Source organism: Anthonomus grandis, chromosome 1, assembly GCF_022605725.1.
Source record: "Anthonomus grandis grandis chromosome 1, icAntGran1.3, whole genome shotgun sequence".
Lineage (NCBI taxonomy): Eukaryota > Metazoa > Arthropoda > Insecta > Coleoptera > Curculionidae > Anthonomus > Anthonomus grandis.
Genome location: NC_065546.1, coordinates 4159473 through 4169358, shown reverse-complemented (window position 1 = coordinate 4169358; position 9886 = coordinate 4159473). Strand labels below are relative to the sequence as shown.

At 32.0% G+C, this 9886-nt stretch overlaps 1 long non-coding RNA gene across 1 annotated transcript; it reads left to right on the top strand.

Moving 5' to 3' along the window:
* The first annotated feature begins 1295 nt into the window (after positions 1-1295).
* On the top strand, positions 1296-3538 carry LOC126735938 (uncharacterized). The gene is made up of 2 exons (XR_007660556.1): positions 1296-2921; positions 2978-3538. It is a non-coding gene; the product is annotated as an uncharacterized LOC126735938 (long non-coding RNA).
* The last annotated feature ends 6348 nt before the right edge of the window (positions 3539-9886 follow it).

The window sequence follows — 9886 nt, the reverse complement described above, 5'->3', positions numbered from 1 at the left end:
TAGGTCTTTGTATCGGCGACTAATAAAAATCGCCAAAAGATCCTTCTACTCAAATTGCCTAAATAAATAAGGCCACAAACAAGTCTAAAGAATGCTGGAAGATTGTTAATGATATCCGTCAATCATACAGCAATTATTCCATGGCAGTCCCTGAATGTTCTGCTAGTCATATAAATTACTTTTTTATTGGAATTGCTGATAAAATCCATAAAGATTTGGGTTTCCCAACAACAGATCCACTTACTTATTTATCAAGCACCAGTATTCAAGGATCATTTTTCTTTATACCTACAGACTTAGTTGAGCTTAAGGAGGTATTAACTTGTATAAAAAACAAAAACTCAGCCGGGGAGGATGGCCTATCTGCCAAAATACTCCTGAACATGCCGGACATCTCTCTGAGTGTCCTTGTTGAGGCTATAAATGCATCATGGGTTATGGGCACCTTTTCCGCTTGCCTAAAATCTGCTAAGGTTATCCCAATTCATAAGACGGGCAGCCTCGCTGAACCATCAAACTTTAGACCAATATCCCTTCTGTCCACACTCTCAAAGATTATTGAAAAATTGGTTAAAAAACGTGTGATGTCTTATTTAAAATCAAAGATTATTCTTAGTGGTTCTCAGTTTGGCTTTCAAGAAAATAAAAACACAAATGACGCAATGTTTAACTTTATGAGTGATGTCTACTGTCAGATTAACGGTGGTGGAGTTTCCGCTGCTGTGTTTTGTGACTTGTCGAAAGCCTTCGACTGCGTCAGTCACGAGGTTCTGCTGCGGAAGCTCTTCCACTATGGTTTTAGGGGCTTGGCGGCGAGTTGGTTTTGTTCATATCTGAAGGGTCGTCGTCAGAGAGTGTGTGTGGGGTCGGAGTATTCTGAATATCAATCTGTTGCCTGGGGAGTACCTCAGGGGTCGGTACTGGGACCAATACTTTTTCTCCTATATATTAATGACCTCATCCGACTTAATATCCGGGGAAAATTCACGCTCTTTGCTGACGACACCACCGTTCTCTGGCATGGGTATGATACCGACTCTTTGAGAATAGCCATGTTGGCTGATCTTCAACTTATATATGAGTGGTTCAGGGCAAATTTACTATCATTAAATCCAGAGAAGACCAAACTAATTTGTTTTACAAATAACCGTAGTCTTTATAATATTCTTATTGCTAACTGCCCTGTCCCGCCTTATTCTAACAAGTAGACGCTTCGCGTCTACTTTAGTCCGTGGGGACCAGTAGAAATTTTAAAATTTTTTGTCAGTACTACAAAAAAAAAATCTCCAAAATTATCCAAGGAGTGCCCTAAACACGCAGTGGGGAAGAGACCTGCCGTATCCTCATAAGGCTCTGAGTTCAAACCTTAGCCTCGGCATGGTGCTCTACCCAACTTTTTCTTTTTTTAGTACTTGGAAAACATTAACATCTATAATAAATCCAAAAATCTCATCCATTATTCTCTAAGAGACCAACATACAAAATTGACGAAACACAAAGTCACGGTCTCACAACATGTAATTAAACGGGCTACACGTGTTTCGCTCTAGTTAGAGCATCATCAGGCCTTTAGAAGCCATCCACACACTTATGCTGTAACTGATGATGCTCTAACTAGAGCGAAACACGTGTAGCCCGTTTAATTACATGTTGTGAGACCGTGACTTTGTGTTTTTCTTTGTTTTTCGTCAATCTATAGTAAATACAGAGAGAAAAGGAAAGGTCTTATTATATATTATAATCAAAAATAAATTTCATTGAAATATTACTAACTTATTTCTGGGTATCATGCTTCAGAGAACCATGATGTGTTACAATACGCTCCGCTCTTTAATTTTAGTTTAGTAGAAAATATTCTCAAAACCTACATATATCAAAATTATGTCAGGGTTCTAAAATGAATCGGTAATAAAATCGTAAACCAGATCAACATTGGAAATAATTTAAAAAATTTGCTTTGGTCCGATTGAAAAAAGTACTATACTACCAAATAGTTACATCTATTCTGTAGCAATAAAAGTTATAAAATTCTGTCTATTATTAATTTTAATATTATAAAGTGTATCGTTTAACTCTTAGCCATTATTTATAATTTAATTGTTAATTATGCCTAAAAAAACGAATTAACAATTTTGGTATTGTTTGGAAGGTAAACAGCTTAATTCCTTTATGTAAAGCCACCTTAACATGTTTTTGCATAATTCTGACTCACGTTGGTTGCTATCGGGCTTAAGCCATAAAAATCGAAGAAAAAAAGAAGAAGACGAAGAGACTTTCACTTGTCATTTCAATGTCACTTTCCGGCCCACAAGCATAAACGCCACCGGCAACGGAAGTTCCCAAAATCCAAACAAATGTTGGAAGATATTTTTAAGTCTCCGCATCTTTCTTACTTTCCTATATGAAAATAAAATGTAAGTATCACAATTACACACATACAAGTTTTTTTTTTTAATTCAGTTTCATAATTACCAATTTTTAGTGAATAATCCTGAAATTTATGAAAATACATACATTTTAAGGTTATGTCATAATGTTTTGATTGTTATATTTGATTTTGTTTTTGTTATTTTAGTGGACTACACCAACAAAGGTTATGTGTTTTGCACCAGATTGAAAGCATCATAGCGAAAAACGGACCTGTCATATCTTTAAATTTTCAAAAGAGCCCCTGGAAAAAGAAAAATGAATATCTTTGCCAAGGAATAGGTACTAAGGTATTTTTACTAAATCTTTCATTTTTTTTAATACCTAAATGAGGTAATTTATAAATTTTGTTCCTTGTAGGCAAATGGATAAAAAACCTTCAGTCCATGCATTGGTATGTAATTGTTGACAAAAATACAATGAATGGCCTCACTACTTTTCCACATGCAAAGAGGTTAACCAAGGAGAAATTAAAGAAATTGTCAAAAACCTAGGTAAGTATATACTTCCAACTTATTTTTATTTATTTCAAAGCTTGATTTTTTTCAAGGTAAATACAGAATTGCTTAGTACAAACATATCTATACCCAGTACAAGTTCGTCCACTTCTTTGAAGCATGGTACTTCAAACAGAAACACTGTCAACAATTTTGTAGAAGGTGAGCCGGTGTCAAATTCCAGTAAGAGACATGATTTCAATTTTGCACCAACAGCAGAGCTAAAATTCATTTTGCCGCAAAAAACTGGAGGATGTGAAAGAAAAAAGTGCAGAAGTTAAAATTAAGTTTTTCATATGAGCACATAAAAAATAATCATGACAAAGTTCAGTTGTATACAGGTTTGACATGTAATAAATATTTTTGTAATCTTATTAAGTTAATTAGTTTTATATATTATTTAAATAATAATTGTATACTTCACATAGAATATGCAGAAATTATATGTACATATATAAATTTTTTTTATTAAGATAAGGACAACATGTATTAAAGCATAACACATAATATAAACACACACGTAATATCTTCATTAAAAATTATGATTGTATGTTATGTAGCATTAGAGCCTAAAAACATTAAGGAGAATAAAGGTCGTTATTGGCAAATGACAATATTATTTTCTCTATTTCCTACATTTTTGGTGAAGGGAATAGGCTCTGCCCTAAAAAGCCAGGTTAAACCAAGAGCAAAAAAGTTTAGGTCTCATGAGTGTAAGTAAAGTAAACCTTTCTATTAAAAAGGCCATCCAAGATAAAAAAAAATATACTAAAAATATTAATGTTAATTCTTTAGCGACATCTAGGGTGGATATGCTGAATCAACTCATCAATTAATTCACTGTCGTACTGATGAAAGTTATGGCGTATTCACCAAAGTATGCAGATAATCGCTGATATCAAAATAATTTTATTTGCGTTTTTAAATTATGTTTAAAATTCAAAACTTCTTTTTTTACCTTAAAGGCCATGCAAAACTTAGTAGAAAAGTTTATTAAGTAAATTTTCCACGATTTATACGTGCCACAAGATAAAGGGAAAAGAGGGTCCCATTTATTAGGGTATTGGGATAAGACAACTAGGTTTTTATGTCGATTTTTTTTATTTTCCATTTTTATTTTGAAAAGCAATTGTAATAAAATATAAAAAGAATTAACAGGAAAAGAATCGGTAATAAAAGAAACTATTAACGAATTGAATCGAAGCTATAGAAGCCGAGATATTAGTAAAAATGTGGGAAAAACAAAAGAAAACTGGTTTTTTCCCACGGTACAATTTTTTTTTTTTTAAATGATTATTGACAAATTTTAAAGTAAGCCCTAAACTAACAATTTCCAGTAAAAAAACTCAATAAAAAAATAATTTTTTTTTTGGTCGAAAATCGAAAGGGGTATACCCACGAAAAATTTCGAAAAAATGATTTTTATTTTTTTCTGAATTAACTGTGAGTCTGAGAACTTTTTGTTTCAAACAAAAGTTCTCGGGAATATAACGAGGTATCCGTATGTCAAAACGAATCGGTTCTAGCTATTATAGAATCGGAGAAAATTGCAAAAAACTGTAAAACATAAATATCGAATTATCAAGAGCCCTATGGAAAAATATCAATTTTTTATTTTTCTATCCTGTACTACTTTAGAGTACCTTTAAAAAAGATTATTACCGATTTGACTCTAAAATGAACGGAAAACCTATTTCTTTGCATTTTTCGATTTTCGAACAAAATCCGGGGTCAAAATGACCATTTTTTCAAAATATGCTCTGAATTTAAAATTTCTTTTTTCTGGTTGAAGACCATTCAAAAACTAGTAAAAAAGCTTAATAGCAAAATTTTCCACGATTTAAAGGAGTGCCACAATATAAAGAGAAAGATTAGGTCCCATAAGAATTCATGTTTGGGGATAAGAAAACCGGGTTTTTTCGTGGATTTTTTTGATTTTTCAGTTTTATTTTTGAGAGCCAATAGTAATAAAGTATTAAAAGAATTAACAGGAGAAGAATAAGAAATAAAAGAAACCATAAACGAATTGAATCGAAGCTATAGAAGCCGAGATATAAGTAAAAATGTGGGAAAAACAAAAGAAAACTTCCTTTTTCCCACCGTACAATTTTTTTTTCCTAAAATGATTAATGGCAAATTTTAAAGTAAACCGTAAACTAACAATTTCCAGTAAAAAAACTCAATAAAAAAAAAATTTTTTTTTTGGTCGAAAATCGAAAGGGGTATACCCACGAAAAATTTCGAAAAAATGATTTTTATTTTTTTCTGAATTAACTGTGAGTCTGAGAACTTTTTGTTTCAAACAAAAGTTCTCGGGAATATTACGAGATATCCGTATGTCAAAACGAATCGGTTCTAGCTATCATAGAATCGGAGAAAATTGAAAAAAACTGTAAAACATAAATATCGAATTATCAAGAGCCCTATGGCAAAATTTTAATTTTTTATTTTCCTATCCTGTACTACTTTAGAGTACCTTTAAAAAAGATTATTACCGATTTGACTCTAAAATGAACGGAAAACCTATTTCTTTGCATTTTTCGATTTTCGAACAAAATCCGGGTCAAAATGAGCATTTTTTCAAAATATGCTCTAAATTCAAAATTTCTTTTTTCTGCTTAAAGACGACTTAAAAAGTAGTAAAAAAGCTTTATGACAAATTTTTCCACGATTCATACGAGTGCCACAATATAAATAGAAAGATTAGGTCCCATAAGAATTGATGTTTGGGGATAAGAAAACCGGCTTTTTCCGTGGATTTTTGCCATTTTTCAGTTTTATTTTTGAAAGCCAATACTAATTAAATATGAAAGGAGTAGACAGATGAAGAAAAAGGAGTAAAAAAAACCATCAGTGAATTGAATCGAAGCTATAGAAACCGAGATATTAATAAAAAGGTAGAAAAAACAAAAGAAAACTCGTTTTTTCCCATGATACCATTTTTTTTTCCTAAAATAATTATTGGCAAATTTTAAAATAAGCCCTAAACTAATAATTTCCAGTAAAAAAACTCAATAAAAAAATAATTTTTTTTTTGGTCAAAAATCGAAAGGGGTATACCCACGAAAAATTTCGAAAAAATGATTTTTATTTTTTTCTAAATTAACTGTAACTCTGACAACTTTTTGTTTCAAATAAAAGTTCACAGGAATTTTATGAGGTATCCGCATGTCAAAATAAATCGGTTCTAGCTATTATATAATCGGAGAAAATTGAAAAAAACTGTAAAACATAAATATCGAAATATCAAGAGCCCTATGAAAAAATGTCAATTTTTTATTTTTCTATCCTACACTACTTCAGAGTACCTTTAAAAAATTTTATTACCAATTTGACTCTAAAATGAACAGAAACCCTATTTCTTTGCAATTTTCGATTTTCGAACCAAATCCGGGGTCAAAATGACAATTTTTTCAAAATATGCTCCGAATTCAAAAATTCTTTTTTCTAGTTAATGTCCATTCAAAAACTAGTGAAAAAGCTTTATGACAAAATTTTCCACGATTTATACGAGTGTCACAATATAAAGAGAAACATTAGGTCCCATAAGAATTCATGTTTGGGGATAAGAAAACCGGGTTTTTTCGTGGATTTTTTTGATTTTTCAGTTTTATTTTTGAAAGCCAATAGTAATAAAATATCAAAAGAATTGACAGGAGAAGAATAAGAAATAAAAGAAACCATAAACGAATTGAATCGAAGCTATAGAAGCCGAGATATAAGTAAAAATGTGGGAAAAATAAAAGAAAACTTCCTTTTTCCCACCGTACAATTTTTTTTTCCTAAAATGATTATTGGCAAATTTTCAAGTAGGCCCTAAACTAATAATTTCCAGTAAAAAAACTCAATAAAAAAAAAAAATTTTTTTGTTCGAAAATCGAAAGGGGTATACCCACGAAAATTTTCGAAAAAATTATTTTTATTTTTTTCTGAATTAACTGTGAGTCTGAGAACTTTTTGTTTCAAACAAAAGTTCTCGGGAATATTACGAGGTATCCGCATGTCAAAACGAATCGGTTCTAGCTATCATAGAATCGGAGAAAATTGAAAAAAACTGTAAAACATAAATATCGAATTATCAAGAGCCCTATGGAAAAATATCAATTTTTTATTTTTCTATCCTGCACTACTTCAGAGTACCTTTAAAAAAGGTTATTACCAATTTGACTCTAAAATGAACAGAAACCCTATTTCTTTGCAATTTTCGATTTTCGAACAAAATCCGGGGTCAAAATGACAATTTTTTCAAAATATGCTCCGAATTCAAAATTTATTTCTTCTGCTTAAAGACCATTCAATAACTAGTAAAAAAGCTTTATGACAAATTTTTCCACGATTCATACGAGTGTCACAATCTAAAGAGAAAGATCAGGTCCCATAAGAAGCAATGTATTAGGATAAGAAAAAGTGGTTTGTTTCTTGTTTTTTTTTTTTAATGTTTATTTTAAAAGGCAATTATAATAAAATAAAAAAAAATTAAAGAAAAGAAAACGAATAAAAAATTTATCAACTTATTGAATTGAAGCTATAAAAGCCGTGATATCAGTAATATAGTAAAATAATACAAAAAATACACCTTTTTTTGACACCGCATCAATGTCTTTTTTTTCTAAATTGATAAACTATTTATATAAATTTATTACCAATTTAGCAACCCCCACTAAAAGAACCCTAACTAAAATAAAACTATTATTACTATTATTTTTTTTCCAGATATTTATACCTTGGCTTAACCTTTATGCTGCTATTACTATTATTATAAATATTATCTTTCTTGTAAATGTCCTTAAATCTTAAAACACCCTTTATAATACGATTACTATAATTATAAATAATATTTTCCTTATGAAAGCACTAAAACCCTAAAATATGCTGACGATTAATATTACTTTTATTATATATAATATTCTCCTTATTAATGCACTTAAACTTTAAAACACCCTGTAGATTAATATTACTATAATTATAAATATTATTTTCCTTATAAATGCCTTAAAACCTTAAAACCCCCGGTATAATTCTATTTCCATACTATTATTATCCTCATAAATGTTCCGTAATATCAATACCCTCTGTATATTTCAAATATATATTTATTAATATTTATATTCATTTTATTTATCCCAGTAATTTATCAAGAAACCGCGTAAAATTGTCCCCATAATACTAATAATATTCATTAATAAAATAACTCATGACGTCACGAGACGAACACGACGCGTTTATAATTGTTGCCAGACATCCTCCATCCTTCTCTCAAACCGCTTTTCCTACTCTAACTCGTAGTGCAAACGGGCCGAATTTGCCGCCACAATACCCCGAAAACCCCGCGCTTACGTCATCTGGCCATGTGCGACTCGATAGTGACGTCGTCCGTATGCCTTTACATTGGGTCAATTTGGTGCTGGACCGCCAACGTTATTGTACCATGAGCTGGCTCCCTGTGTCTCGAGGGTATGACTGGTTGATTGGAACGGCTTATTTTTGGGGGTTTTTCTTAAATAACAGCTCGTTGCGGAAAAACGGTAACATTTGAAGAAAAACGGTTTTTAGTGGATTATAGCCAGATAGTGTCCGGTGATTTCAGAAAAAAAATGGTTTCCGTAGGTGTCATAGGTATGCCGGTATAAAGCGTCAAAGTTAAAAAAAGGTGTAGAGCAAAAACTGCTCTACGTAGAAGACTGTAGACTATGTCGAAAAATAGGATTTAAAAAGTTCTTAAAATGCTGAAAGTTTGAAATTTGTAGGTGCCGCCAATAAAGAGTTATTAAGAAAAGTAGAAAAAAACGGTCAAAAAAAGGCTCAAAAAGGGGTTTATATTTGTTAACACAGCTCACCCCGTATAATACGTAGCACCATGAATAATACCTCTATTTAATCCTAAAGGATTAAGCTTTCAAACGGTGAAAACAAAAAAAATTAAAAAAATTTTTTAGAAGTAGAAAAAAATTTATTTCTCGAAAAATTCACTTTTTTTTTTTTCGAAAAAAAAAAATTTAAGTTTGAGCTCGTTTATCTCGGAAGGAGTTTCTTTTGGAAAAAAATAGTTAAGATAAAAAAGAAAGCTACATTTACGTAGAAAAGGGCTGTTTTATTCGCATTATCGGGAACATTACCGTTTAGGCCCCACGGCCGTTTAAGTCCGCGAGGTACCGCGCAAAAAGTTCAAAATTCATTCACAGAAAAATCCGACTTCTAAAGGGTTTATCTTAAAAAGCGCCCTTTAGGAGCTGCTTTATATAAAGGCCTTTAACGTCAATGAGTTTCAGAAAAATCGGCCCGGTCAGTTTTCCACAACGACTTAATCAAATTTTTTTCGTCAAAAAACCGTTTTTTGCCACGCCCACCCCTTCGGGGTGGGCGTGGAGAAAAATTTTTTTCACCGTTATATACTCTCATCCTTCCTACATATAACGGTAAAAACCCGAAAGAAAAATTCGCCATAGAAAAAAAGTTATTAGCGTTTTTGTGTCGAAAGTCGGAACCTCCGCCAATTTTTGTCGGTGCGTTCTTACAATACGCGAAGCGTATTGTAACAATAAGTTTTTGGATCTGGTGTTTGACAAAGAACTTAAGTTTGAGGACCATATACGGAGTCTCAGCAATAGGGTTTCTGCGGGTTGTTTTGCTGTTAGGGTGGCCTGTCGGGAGCTTGGCATGGGGATTGGGAGAGGCCGTGTACTTTTCCCTGATTGAGTCCCATCTCAGGTATGGTATCAGGTATCTGCTTTTGGGGTAGTGCAACCAACTATCTTCTACAGATGTTATTTGTTCTACAGAAACGTGCTGTGCGTTATATATGCGGGATATCACCTAGGGAATCATGCCGACCATATTTTATCAGGGAGGGCATTCTTACAATCTACTGCCTATACATACAGGAGGTGGCATACCTTATTTTCTCCCATCAATACAGGTTTGTCCTACAGAATCCACGATATGTCACCAGCCAGCGGAATAAT